We start from the raw sequence: 16,322 nt of genomic DNA, 5'->3' as shown, positions 1-16,322 counted from the left end.
CATATTCTTAAAATGTTGACTTTCTAATGTGAAGACTGGACAAGCTTCCAAGCTCTGGTCAAAGTGGGGCAAGGATTACTCTAGAGAGATTGTTAGGATATCACTGTATACCACTCCATCTCCCGTGAGTATACAAGTTGTGCTGTGAGAGGAGTTTCTCACCATCTTCCGTACTTAAACATGGCTTCATTTCTTTCTCCTTAATCCTCTTCATAGCCTCCACCTAACCTAAAATATTGGGAATCCAAGGTTCCATGCTGGGCGCCCTCTTCTTGTACTCAACCACCTGAGATTTTCAATTCCCATGGCTTCTCCCAACAAGTTTACATTATTCACTCTTAAATATCATCTCCAGGCTGGGCATGGTGGCTTATGCCTGTAATCTCAGCATTTTGGGAGGCCGAGGCAGATGGATCACCTGAGGTCACGAGTTCGAGACCAGCCTGGCCAACATGGTGAAACCCGGTTTCTACTAAAAATACAAAAATTAGCCAGGCACGGTGGTGCCTGCCTGTAATCCCAGCTACTTGGGAGGCTGAGGCAGGAGAATCGCTTGAACCCGGGAGGCGGAGGTTGCAGTGAGCCAAGATCACGCCATTGTACTCTAGCCTGGGTGATAAGAGCAAAACTCCGTCCCTCCCCCACCCAAACAAAAATCATCTCCTGAATTTATCTCCTGAACTCCAGTTAGTCTCATGTTTCCAATTCTGACTCAGCACCTCTACCTGATGTCCCCCCAACCCAGGTACCTCACATTCATCTTGTCCCCAAGCAAATCCTCTACAACCCTCTACAAATCTGCTATTCCTCATGAATTTCTGTTTTGAATGTTATTATTACACAGCAAGATGCCAGAATTAGAAACCCCGCAGTCATCTTTGTGCATGCCTCTCCCTTTCTCAGGCACCACATCCAATCAGTCATCCTAGCCCCGTAAGTCTACCATGCAAATACCTCTTAAATATGCCTCCATCATTAACTTTCCCCCAAACAAGATGCCACCATTCATCAATCCACATTGTGCTTTTCCTCTCTAGCTTTGTGTGATCCATCATCTCTTAATTAGTCTTTCTGCTTCCATCCTCTACTATCTCCACACCTTCTTAAGAAGGCTATCTGGGGCCTGCAGAATCAAGTCCACACTCCTTAGGACACCTCATAAGGGTTTTTACAGTGCTGTTCTTATTCCTTGGCTTGCCTTCTAAGGATTTTCCCAGTCTGGCTCTCATCTACCTCTGCAGTCTCTTTCCACTGCTTCCTCTCTCTTCCTCCTCCATCCTGTATCCCAATTCTGTTGGCACACTGACTGTTTAATACTGTGTGTTCAGGCCGGGCGCGGTGGCTCAAGCCTGTAATCCCAGCACTTTGGGAGGCCGAGACGGGTGGATCACGAGGTCAGGAGATCGAGACCATCCTGGCTAACACAGTGAGACCCCGTCTCTGCTAAAAAATACAAAAAAAACTAGCCGGGCGAGGTGGCGGGCGCCTGTAGTCCCAGCTACTCGGGAGGCTGAGGCAGGAGAATGGCGTATACCCGGGAGGCGGAGCTTGCAGTGAGCTGAGATCCGGCCACTGCACTCCAGCCTGGGCAACAGAGCGAGACTCCGCCTCAAAAAAAAAAAAAAAAAAATACTGTGTGTTCTAGTCAGACTTTTCTGGGTTTCACAAAAATGCTGAACAGTTTGATGCTTCTATATCTGAGCTCAAGTTGTTCCCTCTGCCTAAAATACCTTTTGTTCACATTTCAGTCTGTCATATCTCACTTAAATTTGAAGCTCACATATAAAGTTCATTCAACAGAATTAATGATTCATTTTCTAGGTTTCCATCTTGTACATACCTGCATTAAAACATCTCTTATGGCCAGGCATGGTGGCTCATGCCTGTAATCCCAGCACTTTGGGAGGCTGAGGTGGGTGGATCACTTGAGGTAAGGAGTTCAAGACCAGCCTGGCCAACATGGTGAAACCCCATCTCTACTAGAAATACAAAAAAATTAGCTAGGCTTGGTAGTGGGTGCCTATAATCCCAGCTACTCAGGTGGCTGAGGCAGGAGAATCACTTGAACCCAGGAGGTGGAGGTTGCGGTGAGCTGAGATCGCACCACTGAATTCCAGCCTGGGCGACAGAGTGAGACTCCATCTCAAAAAGAAAGAAAACCTCTTACATTAGTGTTATGAATTTGTTTTTCTTTCTGGATGGACTGTGAGCTCAGCAAGACTACCTGAAAGACGAGAGATATCCAATTGATGTTCCGTTTGAACTAGTGAATGAAATATCCCTGGTATAATTGGCACATTTGTCCGGAGCTGCACGCCCCGGCCATAGCGAATAATAACTGACGATTAAAAACGCCTGAGCTATATTCATTTCCACCCCACACCTTCTCCCTAGATTTACCTTTTTCCCTGTATTAATACCTCATAAAAGATGGCGCTCTTCCTGCTTCTTCTTCACCCATTTTTCCCGCGCCCGCGAAAATTACTACCTGACAGCGCAGGTGCAACATGACGTTCGACCAGAGAAACCAATACCTACTTGGTCACGCCCTTTGCGATGAGATCATCTCCGCCTCTGGCCCAACCCCTTTCCCTCCAAGTGTATATAAGGCACTGCATTACCGCCATTAAAAGAGACTTGATCAGAGCACTGTCTTGTCTCCATTTCTCGTATCTCTTGTTCCCCAAATTCCCACCCCCTCCTCCAGGGCCTGCTTCGACTATCCCGCGGGCTGGGATACACATTAAGCTGGGAATACTAATTACATATACCTAAGAATGAATTTTAATTATATGCTGTACTCAGAAAGTAGAGAAGCAAACATTACTGTGTGAAGCTTAAAGGAAGGAATAAATAATACTAAAGAAGGAATCTGAGAAACAAAGAGGAGTGAAGGCCCTGCATGGAAAAAAGGAGTGAAGAGAAATCAAAGGTGGACATTTTCTTAGAGACAGGGTCTCACTATGCTGTCCAGGCTGGTCTTGAACTCCTGGGCTCAAGCTACCCTCCCACCTCAGCCTCCCAAAGTGCTGGGATTACAAGTGTAAGCCACCACGCCTGGCCTGAGATGGACATTAAAGTCAGATTTGCCCCCTTTAGCATTTTGTCCTTACTATTTTATTTTTGTAAATAGGTAGGCTGAAGTGACCTGATGAGAAAATATCTAGTATAAACACTGTGCAAACTAAGAATTGAAGATGTTGAAAAATTCTACTTTTTTTTATTTTTTATTTTTTAGACATAGTCTTGCTCTGTCGCCCAGGCTGGAGTGCAGTGGTACAATCTTGGCTCACTGCAACCTCTGCCTCCCAGGGTCAAGTGATTCTCCTGCCTCAGTCTCCCAAGTAGCTGGGATTACAGGCACCTGGCACCGTGCCTGGCTAATTTTTGTATTTTTTTTTTAGTAGAGATAGGGTTTCACCATGTTGGCCAGGCTGGCCTCAAACTCCTGATCTCAAGTGATCTGCCCACCTCAGCCTCCAAAGTGCTGGGATTACAGGCGTACAGTGCTGGGATTACATGCCCGGCCTGAAAAATTCTACTTTCTGTATTAGTTATTTTTAAAATTGTTCTTAGTCTTCTTTTCATAAATGTTACTTTTTTGAAAACATGCTCTACATGTTCAGAGAAACTTCCCTAGGAAGGAACTATACAAATTGGTGGCCCACGCCTGTAATCGCAGCACTTTGGGAGGCTGAGGAAGGAGGATTGCTTGAGCCCAGGAGTTTGAGACCAGCCTGGGCAAGACAGTGAGACTCTGTCTCTACAGAAAAATTTTAAAATAGCCCAGTGTGATGCTGCGTGCCTGTAGTTCCAGCTACTCAGGAGGCTGAGGTGGGAAGATTGCTTGAACCTGGGATGTCAAGGCTGCAGTGAGCCATGATGGCACTCTTGCACTCCAGCCTGGGTGACAGAGTGAGCCCCTGTCAAAAAAAAAAAAGAAAAGAAAAAGAAATGACCCCCGAAAGCATAGTCATTAAATGTTACTTCCTGATGAATGCCTTTTTGTAAATGAATTCAAGATGTAGATAAATGAGAAATGAAATAGAGATAATTATATTTCAGTTATATAGCTCACTCATCCATTTGGATAATTTTTCCATATTCTATAAAATGTCACCATCTGCTGGGGGAAGAAAAGATGTACAATTCAATTTTGTTGCATAAGTGGTATTTCAAATCAACATGATTACTTAGAACTATAGAAATTTTCCTTAGCAAGATGATTACACTAGCTCAGCTGGTGAAAAATTACCAGAACACATAGGCAAATACTATTCACCACTGTGCTTTGTTTGAGGGTATTCTTTCTCCAATGTGCAATTAAGATCAATTATCCTTTAAAATGTTTTAACAGTAGCTCTTTTTTGTTGTTGTTGGTTTTTTGAGACAGAGTCTCACTCTGTCACCCAGGCTGGAGTGCAATGGTGAGATCTCAGCTCACTGCAACCTCTGCCTCAACCTCCTGAGTAGCTGGGATTACAGGCACACACCATCATGCCTGGTTAATTTTTGTATTTTTGTAGAGACGGGGTTTCACCATGTTGGCCAGGCTGATCTTGAACTCCTGACCTCAAGTGATCCTCCTGCCTCGGCCTCCCAAAGTGCTGGGATTACAGGCGTGAGCCACCTCGCCCAGACTCCTTTTCCATTTTCTATTCATATGTTCACTTTTACATATGTACACTTTTACATATTTTACAAATAGCAGTTTGTGGGGATTTTTTTCTTTTTAGAGACATTGTAATCATCCAGTGGGTCCTTCTGTTAGAATAGGTAGGCAAGCAGACATGAACAGGGCAGGAGAAGGCCCCCAAGTTCCCAGGCAACCATCAGGTGATGGTCAGGTGGTTGTTAAACTGTCTCGCTAAAATAATAATTGGTCACAGCTGGCACCAGAGAAGGGCAATCTCCCAAAGGATAGAAACACCTGAAGCTGGTAATGAGCAACTTCCAAATAAGATGTCAGGAGTTAGGCGAACGGGCTCAAGTATGTGCACTGAGAGGCAAAATGGCGGAGTTTAACTGGTATATGACATTCCTCTAGGAATGCTTGACTGGTAAGGGAAAAATACCTCAAATGAGCATGTGCCTAACTTCAGTAAACACACTGCAAGTGCAGCCTCATCCAAGTGCTGGCAGGCCATGGCGCATGCAGACAGCCCACTCCAAGGAAAAATCGAGGAGAAATGGAAATTTCAGAACCATGCCAGCATATAAAACCCCAGGTCAAGGGCTGAACAGTACACTTGGATCTCTCAAGTTGCCCACTTGACCCTCTTCCAAGTGTACTTTACTTCCTTTAGTTCCTGCTCTAAAACTCTTTAATAAACTCTCACTCATGCTCTAAAACTTACCTTGGTCTCTCACTCTGCCTTCTGCCCCTTGGCCAAATTCTTTCCTCCAAGGGGGCAAGGATCGAGTTTGTTGTAGACCTGTTGGATTTGCTGCTGGTAACACTTCCTGCCCACTGCACAGACAAAATCAATTTACTGAGACCATGGCATTGCAATAAGGAGTTTGGCTGGGTGTGGTGGCTTACACCTGCAATCCCAACACTTTGGGAGGCTGAGACAGGTGGATCACTTGAGGCCAGGAGTTCAAGACCAGCCTGGCCAACATGGTGAAACCCAGTCTCTACCAAAAACACAAAAAATTAAGGCTGGGCATGGTGGCTCATGCCTGTAATCCCAACAATTTGGGAAGCCGAGGCAAGTGGATCACCTGAGGTCGGGAGTTCAAGACCAGCCTGGCCAATATGGTGAAATCCTGTCTCTACAAAAATACAAAAATTAGCCGGGCATGATGGCATATGCCTGTAATCCCAGCTACTTGGGAGGCTGAGGCGGGAGAATCGCTTGAACCCAGGAGGCAGAGGTTGCAGTAAGCCAAGATCATGCCATTATACTCTAGCCTGGGTGACAGAGCGAGACTCAGTCTCAAATTAAAAAAAAAAAAAAAAAGCCAGGCATGGTGGCACGTGCCCGTAGTCCTAGCTACTCAGGAGGCTGAGGCAGGAAAACCATTTGAACCTGGGAGGTGGAGGTTGCAGTGAGCCGAGATCATGCCACTATGCTCCAGCCAGGGTGACAGAGTGAAACTCCATCTCAAAAAAAAAAAAAAAAAAAAAAAGTTTAATTGACATGAGGCTGGCCACACCACGTGGGAGATGGAATTATTACTCAAATCAATCTCCCTGAAAACTCAGAAGTTAGGGTTTTTCAAGGATAGTTTGTCAGACAGGGGGCTGATTGGCTGGAAGTGCAATCATAGGGGTGTGGAAAACGGCCCTTGTGTGCCAAGTCTGCTTCTGGGTGGGGGCCACAAGACCAATTTAGTCATGAGTCCATCTTGCCAGTCCGAGTGGAGCCATTCGGTCACCATAAATGCAAAAGCCAGAAAAGACATCTCAAAAGGCCAATCTTAGGTTCTACAATAGTGATTTATTTACAGGAGTAACAGGGGAAGTTGCAAATCTTGTGGTCTCCGGAACAATGGCCATTAATCATTTAACTCCACCTACATCTTAGCAAAATTCAGGCCCCTTTCATCTTTCTTTATTTTCTCTCTTTTTTTTTTTTTTTTTTTTTGAGATGGAGTCTTGCTCTGTTGCCCAGGCTGGAGTACAGTGGTGCTATCTCAGCTCACTGCAAACTCTGCCTCCCTGGTTCAAGTGATTCTCCTGCCTCAGCCTCCTGAGTAGCTGGGACTATATGCGCCCATCACCACGCCTGGCTAATTTTTGTAATTTTAGTAGAGACAGGGGTTTCACCATATTGGTCAGGCTGGTCTCGAATGCCTGACTTCATGTGATCCACCCACCTCGGCCTCCCAAAGTGCTGGGATTACAGGCGTGAGCCACTGTGCCCGGCCTCATTAGTTTTACAAAGGTGCTTTAGTTGTGGGGAAGGGCTATTATAATTTAAACTGCAAACTGCATTTTCCCCAAAGTTAGCTTGGCCCATGCCCAGGGATGACCAAGGCCAGTTTAGAGTTTAAAGGCAAGATGGGGGTTGTTTAGATCAGATCTCTTTCACTGTCATAATTTTCTCACTGTTAAAATTTTTGCAAAGGCAGTTTCAATATCGCCTCTCTTCTTAAGAGTTGCAAATATTCTTCCCAGTCTATAACTTGTCTTTTGATTTCCTATGGCATATGAGGACTAAACTCCGATCTTGAAATTCCTATCTAAGGGGCCTGGGGAGTCATGCCCTACAAACCACAAAAATCTAATTAGATTTTTAAAATTAAGCTGACACAATGGGGCTTACTTTCCAACCTGACTCTGGTATAGCATCACATGATAGATAGCAGACACTGAAGGAAACCAAATTATTTTATCCCAAAATATATTTCTTTAACATATTTTAAGATGGCTGCCACAGGGCTAACACATTGAAATGGCTCTGCAAAGCTGCCTTTTGCAGTGGAAATTTGAATCGGTAGAGAATCTCCATTAATGCACCCAGGCCTTCCCTTTCTAGGCCTTTCCCAGATCTAGGAGAGATTACCTGTGAGTCTGACCTCTTTAAGGTCTGAAAGAGACATTTACCACCTATTCTCTCTGAGGGCTGCTACCTACGAACCTTCATCTACATAACAAGGTCCTCAGCCCCCATAACCCCCTTATCTTAACTCAAGCATTCCTTTCTACTGACTTCACGTCTTCAGATAACAGCTTAACTCTCTCAGCCAACTGTCATCTAAAGAATACTTAAAACTGGCCGGGTGCGGTGGCTCACGCCTGTAATCCCAGCACTTTGGGAGGCCAAAGCAGGCAGATCACCTGAGGTCTGGAGTTCCAGAACAGCCTGACCAACATGAAGAATCCCCACCTCTACTAAAAATACAAAATTAGCTGGGCATGGTGGTACATGCCTGTAATCCCAGCTACTCAGGAGGCTGAGGCAGGAGAATCCCTTGAACCTGGGAGGCAGAGGTTGCAGTGAGCTGAGATCACACCACTGCAATCCAGTCTGGGTGACAGAGTGATACTGTCTCCAATATATATATATTTTAAATGAAGTCTAGGATTTATTTTATGGCTTCAGGGTTGTCCTTCTGGTTTATGCTCCACCATGATGTCATGTAATATTCATATATACGTGTGTGTGTGTGTACATATATATTTATTTATTTATTTGAGACGGAGTCTCACTCTGTCACCAGGCTGGATTGTAGTGGCATCATCTCAGCTCACTGCAACCTCCACCTCCCGGGTTCAAGCGATTCTCCTGCCTCAGCCTCCCGAGTAGCTGAGACTACAGGCACGTGCCACCATGCCCAGCTAATTTTTGTATTTTTAGTAGAGACAGGGGTTCACCATGTTGGCCAGGTTGGTCTCAATCTTGGCCTCTCAAAGTGCTGGGATTATAGGCGTGAGCCACCGCACCCGACCCATATATTTTATATTTTATTATTTTTCATATTTAATTTTAATCCACTTGGAGTTTGTCATTATATATAATATGTAGGGGTTCAGGATTTTTTCCTTACAGATTTACATCACATCAATCCTATTAATTTTCACAAACTTAAAATACCTTTATATTTCATTTTCCATACATACATGGATATATGTTGGAACTCTGCTTTCTACTGACATTTTTGTCAACCATTATAACTTAGCATTAAGTAGGTTTATAATTTTTTTTTTGCAGCAGGGTCTCACCCTGTTGCCCAGGCTGGAGTGTAGTGGCATGATCATGCCTCACTGCAGCCTCAACCTCTGGGGCTCAAGTGACTCTTCCATCTTAGCTTCCTAAGTAGCTGGGACTACAGGAACACGCCACCATGCCCAGATTTTTTTTTTTTTTTTTTTTGGTAGTGATGAGTCTTACTATGTTGCCCAGGCTGGTCTCAAACTCCTAGGTTCAAGTCATCCTCCCACCTCAGCCTCCCAAAGTGTTGGGATTATAGGCATGAGCCACCATGCTTGGCCCCTCTCAACTTATTTTTTCATACTTCTTAAGCTAAACGTCAGACATTTAGTCTTCCATGTCTTGGGTGCAACTGGGTGGGGATGGTATTGTGGACAGTAAAGGAATTTTGCCAAAACAGTCATAGGTAAAGAAAGGCAGATTTATCAGAGAAAGTATGAAGATACGTTGCAAGGGTTCAATGGGCGGCACAGCAGAGAAAAGGCTGTCTGAGAGGCAGGGGCTGGAGGTTTAAGTTGTATAAGGTTGTGCTGGAAAGGCTATGTGCAAAACAAGGGATTTGGGAACAGGATGTGTGCCAGCAGGTTGTTTGCAATTAGCCATCTATAGAACAACTGTTCTCTCTCACCTGCGGCCCCTTCCTTCTTGTTGCTTACTTATTAGGACTCCACATTCCATATATTCTGATTCTGGATTTTTTTTTTTGTTTCAGTGATCTCTTTAATTCTGCTCTATGCCACATTATTTACTTTAGTTTATAATGCCCTCTAATATCTTGTAAGATGAGTCTTCCCACGTTACCTCTATCCACCAAATACTCTTAGTTGTTCATATATTTTTTTTCTGCCAATTAAAATGAAGTATAATTGTACTATAGGCCCGTGATCCCATTTAGCATATTGGTTAAATTGCCTTAAATCTATCAATTAGGCTTGGGGACAATTTGGGTTTTACAGTATTAAGTCTTCACTAAGGAGTACAGTTTATTTTCCTTTATATAGATGATGTCCAACCTTCTTAGGGGGCTTATTTATACTTGTATTCTTGCTTTCGAAGTGCATCATTTTTCCTATTATATATTTTTTACTAGTCACCATTCACATGTACATTACAGCTAATCCAGATACTACAAAGCCCATAGTTGGTATCTACCTAGGATACTCATGCGTAGTAGCCACAACACCATTTTCATTTCAGAAAAGAAAGTAACAATGCAAAGGTGGACTTGAGACACAGAGGGAAAAAGGAACCTGGAAGATAGTATGCTAAATGAAATAAACTACACACAGATTGACAAATACTGCATGATCTCACTTAAAGGTGAAATCTTAAAAAGTTGAACTCACAGAAACAGAGAGTACAACAGTGGTTACCAAGGACTGGGGATGCAGGAGTGGGAGGCAGGAAATGGGGAGATGTTGGTCAAAAAATAAAAACATTCTTTTTTGGGGCGGGGAGACAGAGTCTTGCTCTGTCGCCCAGGCTGGAGTGCAGTGGCGCGATCTCAGCTCACTGTAACCTCTGCCTCCCAGGCTCAAATGATTCTCATGCCTCTGCCTCCCAAGTAGCTGGGACTACAGGAGCGCGCCACCACACCCGGCTAATTTTCTGTATTTTTAGTAGTGACAGGGTTTCACTATGTTCCCCAGGCTCGTCTAGAACTCCTGAGCTCTGGAAGCCACCCACCTTGGCCTCCCAAAGTGCTAGGATTACAGACGTTGAGCCACCATGCCCGACCTAAAAGGTAGAAACATTCTAAGATGAACAAGTTCTACAGATCTAAGGTACAGTATGGGTGGTGATGGATGTATTAGTTGATTGTGGTAATCATTACACAATGCATACATATATCACATTTTAAAAACCCACTGTTTTAGGTATAAAAAAATAAAGACATGTATTTTTTTTTTTTTTTTTTTGAGACGGAGTCACGCTCTGTTGCCCAGGCTGGAGTGCAGTGGCCCGATCTCAGCTCACTGCAAGCTCTGCCTCCCGGGTTTATGCCATTCTCCTGCCTCAGCCTCCCGAGTAGCTGGGACTACAGGCGCCCGCCACCTCGCCCGGCTAGTTTTTTTGTATTTTTTTAGTAGAGACGGGGTTTCACCGGGTTAGCCAGGATGGTCTCGATCTCTTGACCTTGTGATCCGCCCGTCTCGGCCTCCCAAAGTGCTGGGATTACAGGCTTGAGCCACCGTGCCCGGCCAAAGACATGTATTTTTAAAAAATGAAAGAAAAACAGAGAAAAGACGAGGCAAGCATAAGAAACCTAGTGGTTTTCATTTGAAGGCAGTGGTTTTTAAACCAGACCATTTTCACAAAAGGAATGAGAACATCTCAGTATTATATATTTGATAAAATTCCCAAATAAATTTAGTCACAATAAAACAAAGTTGTTTATGCAGAACCCTTGAAATACAATGTATGTAAAAATATTTTTACTACTGTGCTCAAGAATGGAGATTTTGAGGACAATTCTTACATATTTAAGAAGAAGGAAAAACTTTAGTTAATACTCAGACTTTATTCAACATCAGAAAATACACAATGAGAAGAAAATCTACAATTTAAATCAGCTTGCAGATACATTTACTTCTGGATCACAACTTACTCAGCATTAGAAAATTCACACTGGCTGGGTGTGGGTATTCACCCTGTAATCCTAACACTTTGGAAGGCTGAGGGCAGGAAGAGGCCTTGAGTCCAGGAATTCCAGACCAGCCTGGGCAACATAGCCAGACCCTATCTCTACAAAAAATTTAAAAATTAGTCAGCTGTGGTGGTGCACACTTGTCCCAGCTACTCAGGAGGCTAAGGTTGCAGGGTCCTTTGAGCCGAGGTCATAGTATGCTATGATCATGCCTCTAATTAGCCACTGCATTCCAGACTGGGTAACATAATGGCATCCTATCTCTAAAATAAATATATAACAAATAAGAAAATAGTTGGCTGGGCGCAGTGGCTCACACCTGTAATCCCAGCACTTTGGGAGGCTGAGGCAGGAGGATCACCTGAAGTCAGGAGTTCGAGACCAGCCTGGCCAACATATGGTGAAACCCTGTCTCTACTAAAAATACAAAAAAATTGGCTGGGCATGGTGGCGTGTGCCTATAATCCCAGCCACTTGGGAGGCTGAGGCAGGAGAATTACTTGAACCTGGGAGGCAGAGGTTGCAGTGAGCCAAGATCATGCCACTGCACTCTAGCCTGGGCAACAAGAGCAGTAACTCCGTCTCAAAAAAAAAAAAAAAAAAAAAAAAAAAAAAATTGGCTACATGCAGTGTTTTTATCACATTAACAGTCACTTTTTGAAAAGTCATCTGGCAAAAACAACTGTTAACATTAGATGACAGTGACTTTGACAAAGCCCTATACTACTAGGGTACAAATGACTGAAGAGATTGGCACAAAATGAGGAAAGGGGCTTCGTTTCTGAGAATACCAGCTCCACTCAACACTAGATGCTCTCCTGCCTATGGAAATCCACAGGGGCAGTTGCAGAGAGTGCTGCATGTTTCATAGTGTTGGGAGAGGACAATGAAAACTAACATTTACCAGGTGCCTGCCATGGACTATTCCTGGGCTTGAGGCTCTAAAGATGTTCCTTTGAACAATAACAGCAGCCATCTAGATTAGGTGGTCCTTAGTTATGGCAGAAGAGAGGGGACTGAGGCCCAAGGAGCTAGTAAGTGGTGGATTCCAGTCTTTTCTTCCAACGGATTAGTAGACACCAATGGCCCATGCAGAGTGTTTCTTGATTTTTGAATACTAACATCATGAATAGCAAATGCTGGCATGGCAATAAGGGCGTGCCATACATCTGGTCACATTCAAATCATCGGTCCCTTCTCTTTCTGCATAAACACTTGATCTTACAGAATCAGGATATGGAGAGATGCTGGCCAGGGCCACAGATCAGGTACTTCTGCAGTTTGCAGTTTCTCTACTGTCCTCAGGACACTGTCATAGTATTAACCCTTTTCTGCCTAGTGATAGTGATATCTGAAAAGGTTATCAAATCACCTCTCCTCTAGAAATAGGTTGGTATCTAAACCTGACCATCAGTAACACATGACATGTAATTCTGAATGAGCAGTAATTCACTGCTCACGTGTCCAAGGGAAAACAGGCTCTTTTCCTGGGACTTGTACAGGAGGCTTGGAGAGGGTCACTTCCCAGGGTCTGGCTGTATTGAGTTTGCAGATTTGGGTTGTAACTCATCCAAACTATCTGGGGAATGCAAGTTAACCTGACAGGAGAAAGAGAAAGAGGAAAAAGACTCATGTTCAAATGGAAATTAAATACGTGTCTGATAGATTCCACAAATGTCTTGGACACATCTATGAACAGTGTCTGGCACCAGCTGGCTCCAGCACATAAGGGTTTGCTGTGTACCTGAGGGAGACTCTGTCATACTTGACCCAAGGAGGCCTGCTTGGTGACCAGGCAGGCATAGTAAGCATGGAGAACACACTTGGTCTCTTTCTCCCAGACCCAGACAGGAAACAGAAAACTTTCCTCAAGGCCACTACAGGCCTTTTTAGCGGGCTGTGTTACCACTGGCTGGCATTCTCGGAGAAAACACCTCTCCGCTAAAAAGTAAAACCCAGATTCTCCCAGCATGTGTAAGATCCTAGGAACCAGAGCCCCTCCATTGGGTAGAGAACAATCAGAATGAGGCTTTTTTCCCTCATTTCGGGAGGTTGCTGGCTTTGTAGCCCGGCTCCAAGGCCCCTCTTCCAGGCCACTTCCCCGACTGGGCCAGACCTCTTGCTCTTAGGACGCTCCGAGCGAGGCCTGGGGCCCCGCTCCGTGTGGCCTGCCTGGACCCTAGAGGGCCGCGCTCCGGAGCTGCCACTGATGTCAGAGGCGCGACTCTTTTTCTTATTCCCAGGAGCGGAAGACAGAAACAGTGGCCTTGGGGACAGAGGGGTGGGAACACCTCACGTCCACTGCAAGATAATGAAGTGGAAGAAGGCATTTCGGCTTCGGAGCTGGCGGGGACCTGGTCACTGGAAAGCCCGCGCGGAGTTCTCTCGCCTGTCTCCGCCCAGATACGCCTCCCCGAGCCTTTTGTACGACTCACCGTTGTTAATGGTCACACATTCCTTCTCCCCTTAGAGTTAACACTGTCATAACCATTGAAGCGCGGGCTGAGGAGCACCATATCGGCCGTACCCTTTGTTGCCCCGCCTTCAAGTCACTGCGCGTGCGCATTGCTTTGACCTCGCGTTCCCAGGGGGCAGTAGGAAGCGGAAATGCTCGGCTGACCCGCAGAGTGGCGCTTCGTTCACACTGGCTGTGGTCTTCCGCCCCTGAGGTTTCAGGCTCTTGGCAGTGAAGTAAGCGGGACGGGGGTGGTGATGGATTGGATAGGGGAATGTGGGGGACGGGAGGAATGACGGGAGTTTACGGGGCCGTGGGGTCATGGGGCCACGGGTGAGCGCCCTTGTGGGGGTTGAGTGACACGGACGGTGGGCGTGAGTGTTGGGGGCGAGGTTCGGGGCCAACGACTGACTAACTGATTGAGTCACTCAGCGCTTGTATCCTCACCCCCTGGTAATTGCCAGGCACTCTTGCAAACGTTTCACATTAATAGGAGCCCTGTGAGGTGTTACGATGATTATTTTCCTGCTATAGAGAGAAAATGGCACAGTGTGGCTTGGCAGCCTGTCCAAAGTCACGTAGGTAGCAAACCTGAGGGAGCCTTTTTCTTTTTCTTTTCCTGTACTTTGTTTATCATGTTTATTATTTCCTGTGTGTCTCTTCTTCCAGACTAGAAATCTGGAACTGGGAATTTGAAATTTTGTTCACTGATGGATTTGCAGCACGGAGAACCGGCTCATGGAGGGCACTCATTTCTTCAGTGAATGAAAGTGGCACAGCAGGTGATCAGTTGGTTCCAAAGCCCGAACTCAGGAAGGCAGGGTTTTTGTCACTGGGGATAATTGAGCTGTGCATGAATGTTAATTCACTCTTAAAGCTAGAATGAGGCGTTGTCCCTCTTCTGTTGGGTAAAAACCTTTGGGTTTTACTCAACTTCACTGCATGGAAGGGAGCATAGGTGTTGCTAATTGAGTCTCCTGTGGTCATTGTGTTTCAAGGGTCAGAGTGCAGACCTGAGACCACTGCTACACCGACTTCAGACTCCAGTTTATCTGTGCCCCGGCTTCCTCACTTAGTCTCAGAAGACTTAGGCTGAGGCCCCAGGAGGAGGTGAGTTCCCTGGGTCACAGGCAGAGATCTGGTGCTATAGTGATGGCCCCAGCTGGGGTGTGTTTGTCTCTGAATCCCTTGGTCCTGCCGCCTTGGACATAAGAGAGGTACGCTGAGCTGAGGCGAGTTGGAGGAGAAGCCTCAGCCCAGAGTCCAGACCCAGATCCTCAGGGCAGAGAAAGGTTCACAGGACAGCAGGTCCTAGAAGAGCTGGACCCGTAGTGACCTTTGTCCCTCACTTCAGCTGAGACAGAGCAAACTGGCTCAACTTCCAGGTGCCATCCAGGACCATATGACAGTGCAGTTTGATTCCTACTGGAGGAGGGACAGGTGAAAGTCACAGGTGAATGGAGGCATGGGTACCCCCGCCATGGGGCAGGTGCCCTGCTGTAGTGCCTGCAAAGGCGGGATGAGGCTAGAAAGGATCACAGCCAGCCACAGAGGATTGGCCTCTCCTAGCACACCTATTTGTGCACCCCCGTGCTTCCTTCTATTGCCATTGGCTTTTTCTGAATTTGAGTCAGCCCCACATCATCAACCAGGCACCTGCTTCCAGGGGAAATGCGAGTGTCCCTTCATCCTGACCAAAGTGCAGAAAATATATTTTTAGTTTATAGAATTTCAGAGTAGTCTCTAGGTACACTGTCATCCAGCTCTGCTGCCTTATTTAGAAGCTTAATGAAACCAGGTCTGAGGACATGACTTGTTAACCTACACGGAGCTGAACCCTGTTGTCCTGATGGTATCACAGTGATTGCTGAAGTAAGAAATGGTTGCTCTGCACAGAAGCTCCTTGCTGGAACTTTCTTTTGAAAAACTGCCAAAGAAGGAGGAGCATGGCAATCAAAATGCAAATCGTGGGAAAGGAGGAAGTGGTGGGGTGGGAACAGGGTAGGTGGCCAGTTAAAGAGGCAGATGCAGGGGAGCAGGCACAGTGGTTTTCAACCCCTCACAGAACTGACAGTGCTGGGCTGTTACCCACCCAGCCCCACACCTCTCCTCCCCTGCAGCCCTCTGAGCCCTTGTTGGCCTCCTTCCTCCAAACCACATCAAGAGATCCTACTCATACACACTTGCAGAGGGTCTTTTCACCTCTAGGGCTCTGTTTGATAAGAATTGATTTTTAATAATTTTTAATTTTTGTTTCATTAGTAATTAATTTTCATTGTCCAAAATGCAAATAAACAAGGAAATTAAAATCACCAATCAATGTAACCAATGTCAGTATTTGAATAAATGCTGTTTGAGATCAGGTGCGGTGACTTACGCCTGTATTCCCAGCACTTTGAGAGGCCAAGGCAGGTGGATCACCTGAGGTCAGGAGTCCGAGACCAGCCTGACCAACATGGTGAAACCCTGTCTCTACTAAAAATACAAAAATACTTAGCTGGGCATGTTGGTGCATGCCTATAATCCCAGCTATTTGGGATGCTGAGGCAGGAGAATCGCT

At 45.6% G+C, this 16,322-nt stretch overlaps 2 protein-coding genes and 1 long non-coding RNA gene across 5 annotated transcripts in view; 2 read left to right on the top strand and 1 right to left on the bottom strand.

The window, feature by feature from the left end:
- The window catches only part of SLC9A7 (solute carrier family 9 member A7), a 1,149,612-nt gene that overhangs the window by 192,282 nt on the left and 941,008 nt on the right, over positions 1–16,322 (top strand). The window lies entirely within an intron of this gene.
- LOC126945693 (uncharacterized) lies at positions 11,162–13,999 on the bottom strand. The gene is made up of 2 exons (XR_007722528.1): positions 13,743–13,999; positions 11,162–12,905 (listed from the first exon to the last, which is right to left on the bottom strand). It is a non-coding gene; the product is annotated as an uncharacterized LOC126945693 (long non-coding RNA).
- ZNF674 (zinc finger protein 674) overlaps positions 13,903–16,322 on the top strand; it is a 43,440-nt gene continuing 41,020 nt past the window's right edge. For all 3 annotated transcript variants that reach the window (XM_050775635.1, XM_050775634.1, XM_050775633.1), the window contains exons 1-3: positions 13,903–13,998; positions 14,432–14,544; positions 14,761–14,872. The gene's annotated coding sequence lies outside the window, so the exon portion shown is untranslated. The remainder of the gene's footprint in view (positions 13,999–14,431; positions 14,545–14,760; positions 14,873–16,322) is intronic.

Source organism: Macaca thibetana, chromosome X (assembly GCF_024542745.1).
Source record: "Macaca thibetana thibetana isolate TM-01 chromosome X, ASM2454274v1, whole genome shotgun sequence".
NCBI lineage: Eukaryota > Metazoa > Chordata > Mammalia > Primates > Cercopithecidae > Macaca > Macaca thibetana.
The sequence above is the reverse complement of the archived record's forward strand: the minus strand, read 5'-3'. Positions and strand labels throughout refer to the sequence as shown.